Raw genomic sequence first — 5,645 nt, 5'->3', positions numbered from 1 at the left:
GGTTGTTCATTTTATGAAAGTTGTCTCTTTTATCGTTGAGGGAAAAAAAAAAGTAGTTGATTTTTTTGTAAAAAAGAATTTTTTTCGACATCTTTTGATTAATATTGATGGGTTGGTTCTTTTATGAAAGTTGCTTCTTTTATCGTTGGAGACAAAAAAAAGGTGAAATGACGAAAATACCCCTGGTTACTATTGATGAATAGTGCTACAGGGTTTTGTCTTTTAAATAGTATAGTAATATAACTAAATATATTTTTGATTGGATTTTGCTAAATGTAGTGTAAGGATATCATTTATGCTTTCCTTCTATAAAATAGGATTATCACTAAAATGCCCACTTTCTCTCCCCTTTTTGACTCAGAGCCCATGATTTTTTTTTTTTTTTTAACAATTTGCCCGCGCAAGGTGCAAGGTGCCTGTTTGCGACCTTGCTTCCCGGTGGACGCAAGGTGTCTCTTGCGACCTTGCTTCCCGGGGATGCAAGGACGCAGGGTGCCTCTTGTTCCTGCCTCATATCATGATCAATCTTTTCTTTCAGACATTTCATCAGACACCTTATGTGCATGTTACGTGATACGATTTTTTGCGACATCAAACACCCTAGTGTAATACGTAGTAGTATTTTACTATAAATAACTTACAAAATTAACCAAAAAAAAAAAAATCATGGCATCTAAAGTGGAGATGTCAGCCACGTGCATCTAATACCTGAAATTTGCGCAAACTATTAAACTTGCGGGATCTGATATTTGCGACATATATGTCTAAAAGAAAGAGACTCATATTTGCGATTAAACTTTATGCATGGTACCTGATATTTTTTCTCCCTTCTTACAGACATATTAAGTTTTGACATCAAACTAATGGTCATATTTTGTAACATCAAACAATTTTTTGCCAAGTTAAACGGGCCATAGTTTGATATCGCAAAAAATTGTATCATATAAGATGCACGTAAGGTGTTTGAAGAAATGTCTGAAAAAAAATATTGATCATGATATGAGGCAGGAGCAAGAGGCAGCTTGCGTCCTTGCGTTCCCGGGAAGCAAGGTCGCAAGAGGCACCTTGAGTCCTTGCGTCCCCGGGAAGCAAGGTCGCAAGAGGCACCTTGTGTTCTGGCGTCCACCGAGAAGCAAGGACGCAAACAGGCACCTTGCGCCTTGCGCGGACAAATTGTAAAAAAAAAAAAAAAAAAAAAATTATGGGTTCTGAGTCAAAAGGGGGAGAAAAAATGGACATTTTAGTGATAATCCGTATTTTAATTCCATTACTAAATTAACTGATCATACCATTAATAAAATAAAAATAATTAATAAATTAAGAATCTTCTTTGAACTAATTAATAAAGCAACTAATAAGATAATTATTAATTAGTTCTACCATTAAATAAAGTAATTGAAACGGATGGATGGAAGCATGGAATCTAGTCAAACAAGGATGCAATAGACTAAAACTAGGATGCAATCAAGTAAAATCGGTATGCAATCGCATAAAATATAGATGCAATCGAGTAAAACGGACGAATACAATCGTGTAAAACGGACGGATGTATCGATAAAACTTGGATGCAACCGAGTAGAAACAAGATTCAATCGAGTAAAACAGACGGATGCAATCGTGTAAAACATGTGCATATTGCATTCGTCCGTTTTACACGATTGCATTCGTTTGTTTTACTCGATTGAATCTTGGTTTTACTTGGTTGCATCCGTTTGTTTTGCTCGATTTTATCATGTTTTACTCGATTGCATTCATCTTTTACTCGATCCCATAGCAATAGCCTAATCAATAAAGCATAATAATCTACTGAATTTATATTATTCAACAAAACTATAGTTCATATTTGTTATGTATCATCTAGAGGACACACGTGTCTTGCACGTGACCATTTAACCAACCTTCCCGCCCAAGTATAAATAGAAACGTTAGAATCATTTATTAATATGATTTTTTTAGAAATGAACAGTAGAAGATCTAAGTATGCCTTGAATTCTACAAACAAGAAATAGAATCAAAGGAAATACTCGAAAAGACTATTCTATTGATGAATACCAACTCATAATCACAATTACAAATGAAATGGGAAGGAATGTGATAAACACACACTTAACAATCAAAGCTTAATTAACAAATGACCCTAATGTTGTTATTTGTACTTGAGCGGGAAGGTTTGTTAAATGGTCACGTGCCTTGCACGTGTGTCCTCTAAATGATACATAACAATATTCAAGTTAGGAACATAAAGTTAAGGGTCCTATGTTTTTTATTTTTTCGTTATTGCTAAATTTTTTTTTTTTTGGACATCAGTTTGGGATCACCCAGGGGACTTAACCACCCACGCGTTCATCTCCCGTAGTTGCATAACCCGCCCCCAACTACTGCCCTGAAGGAAACCCGGATACCGTATGTTTAATGATTGGCTTATACATTGATGTGGTGATCGATCAAACAAACACAAACATTTTACATGAAATTTGTTATTACTCTATATATCAATAGAGCACAACTGCACAAGTGTTTATTGTTATAATTTTACAAAAGTAAAAACATGTTCACTTCTCTCTATGGCATGCCATATTTAACGGAACCTGTGGATCCGAAAATGCTCCGGTGGCAATTTGCTCATAGATCCACTTGTTAGCAGCCTCAGTAAAGTGAATCCCGTCCCAAATGATCGGTGACGACGGGTCTTTACAAGAATTTGCGATCAAGATCTTTTTACCGTTCACCATTTCTGTGAAACCGTACATTTGTGCATTGTTGAAATTGTGCTTTTCTCCATGCCCACAACATACCATGAATGGGTCACCGAAACCTGTAAATGACAAATTTGACCCATTACGGGCTAAACTGGGTCGTGATCATATTGGTGAAATAAGAAAATTTATCTAAAAGGGAGACAATTTGAAAGTCCCCCAAAATCTTTGTTTAGTTCAGTTCATCCAAAAAATTTGATATTTATAGTTAACAATACTTTTATTTAATTCCTTGTTATGATAGTTTCTAATATGTGTATACTTTTAATTTGTCAAGAAGAACTCGTTAAGCATCTTGCGAATATAGTTAAATCTAAACATAAGCAAGTCGAATGAATGCACAAACGTACCAAGCTTTTTGGATTGGGCAATGAGTGAGTACTTAGCTGAATAGATATCAACATAGGTAATGGCAGCCAAAGGAAGTTCTTTTCGGAGTTGGATTACAGCTTCCTTAAGTTTCAGGTTAAAATACTGTGAAACATCATTGAACGGGGCGGCACAACCAAGTTTATCCACCTGAGCCGCAGTGATCACTTGGGTATCCATTATATAAGGCAAGCAACCAACCGGCTCTGTGTTGTGTATCCAAAATGCTCTGCCACCAACACCATACACGTTCTGTTTACACATTGTAAACAATTATTGTTGAAACAATCCCAAAATTGGTTACTGGTTTGGGTCATGGTATCCTCAAAAAATTAATCCTGTTAGGCCGCTTACATAATAGTAAAAATTAAAGAATAACCCGGTTAGACCGCTTACATAAAGACTAAAAATACTGATATAAAGTGTTTCGAATCAAGATAATCAAACTCAATATATACCCAAAAAAGTCACCTATTTTGTTATTATATCTGAAACAAGAACTAATCAGAGTGGTTTTTGAGTCAACACAACCCGACCCGTTTGACTAGTAATCCACCTATCCATTTTTCTACCTCTAATATAAAGACCAACAAGTCAAGTTTCTTACCTTTATGGTAGCTGTAAATTCTGATATAACATCCGGAACGTACGTTTTAACTTGTTCGGGAGACATATTAAGTTGGTACCCTGCAGTAAGATCATTGTGTCTTATATCAAATGTGTACAACGCTCTAGAAAAGTCGTTAATATCTGGAAACAGGGTCTTAAAGATGTCGCCTGTGGCACGGTTAAATGATATTATTAGATAATGTACAACTTTATTATGTTTATGGGCCGCAAATGTGTACCTCTTTGGCGGATTAACTGTGATCTTTTCAAGAAACTTGAGAATTCGGCATACTGAATGTCTAAAGAAATCGGGCTGTAGCCACTTTGGAAAATTGTAGTGTTTTGACTTCGGATTGTTGATCCGATTGTAGCATAATTTGCTCCATGGCTGAAATTGGTACCCATCGAATCTAGAAATGCACTAAGATAGGGCAATCCTAAACCTTAAACTGAAAATCAATATATACCAATTTATAATCTCAACATAAATGCTTTATTAGTGGCATGATTTATCATGCTTTATAACAATTTATAATAATTATAATCCTCTTTTTGGGTTAAAAAATTGAAAAATAAAATTATGGGACAACATACTATTCTTGTTCATTAAATTTTTAGCATTACGCATTCAAATTTTTTATGTTCATTAAACTTTTGGCGTTGTGTATTTTGTTTACGATGTTCAATTCCTTAATGTATGAAATATGACTAATTTCTGGATTACATAAATTTTACAAATATGTTTTACACAATGAAGTGTAGTTTGAGTTTGATGTGTTCCGATCAAATGCATTTTTTTCTAATGAAACTCACTTTATATGATCGATAGAAATCATTATTTAAAACTTCTTTTGTAAAATTTGTTAAATCCTAGAATTCCTCAAGAAATATTGTAGCCACGATATAGTTTGACATTTGACATAGCACTTTGCTGGTTCAAAGTTGACAACTTCAAAAGAACATGTCACAAAAACGAAAAAAAAAAAAAAAAAAAAAAAAAAAAAAACAACTAACTAAAAATGTTTCAAAAACCATCCTGCTTCTATATGACTTTTCTTTTCATTTCAATAAATCGAATAATCAATATGTAACAAACAATTACTTTTTGCTTTTTGTAAGAAAGGAATGAAAAATTATAAAAAGACATAAAACTAAAACTGATTCATCAAATCAGTTATAATGGTTTAGTATGCCAACAATAATGAATTAAAAAAAAAAAAAAACAAAACAATTTAATGACTAAGACAAGTGACATACATAAATTCTAAAATAGTGACCAAGACTTATTCATACCATAAAGTATGGCTTTGATATGTGTCTTCAAACAACATATGTATATATAGATTTATATGTTATATATGTATGTACCTATGAAATCGATTAGGAGGCGGCCATCAGAACGGCGACCGGCAGGGGAGCCGAAGAAAGTTTCTCCGTTAGGAGGAGGAATCGCAGGTTCACCAAACATGGCAGATAAAGCACCAGTGTCCGAATTCGAATCACCAAAGTTAAATACTGCTGGAAATTTACATTCACATTCTGATAAACCCAATATCATTACCGGGTGTAGTAGTAATGTAATAAGAATCTGCAGCTTATAAATTGGATCCATTTTTGTGTAGTACTGTAGGAGTAGTAACTAGTAAAGTCCCTTGATAAAGAGAGATTATATATAAACTGGTGATGGTTTGAAAGTTGACTATGTTATATGCCTCAATAGAAAAAACTTTGTTTTTTAATTATTAAAGTCTCAAAATTAAAATGGTAAATAGCGTAAGTTTACTCTATTCAGAAGTCTTTTGGATGTACATGGACCAATGGTGGAATAATTCTGTAATTGTTTTCAACACTTTTCTTTACGGCATTAAAATGTGATATCAGTGAGATTTAAATCTGACGTCAATCATTACT

General features: G+C 33.8%; 1 pseudogene; it reads right to left on the bottom strand.

Moving 5' to 3' along the window:
* Positions 1-2,505: 2,505 nt before the first annotated feature.
* On the bottom strand, positions 2,506-5,379 carry LOC139870543 (GDSL esterase/lipase At3g26430-like; annotated as a pseudogene).
* Between the last annotated feature and the right edge of the window lie 266 nt (positions 5,380-5,645).

This window comes from Rutidosis leptorrhynchoides, chromosome 10 (assembly GCF_046630445.1).
Source record: "Rutidosis leptorrhynchoides isolate AG116_Rl617_1_P2 chromosome 10, CSIRO_AGI_Rlap_v1, whole genome shotgun sequence".
In the NCBI taxonomy this organism is placed as follows: domain Eukaryota; kingdom Viridiplantae; phylum Streptophyta; class Magnoliopsida; order Asterales; family Asteraceae; genus Rutidosis; species Rutidosis leptorrhynchoides.
Note: the sequence above shows the minus strand (reverse complement) of the source record. Positions and strands in the feature narration are given on the sequence as shown.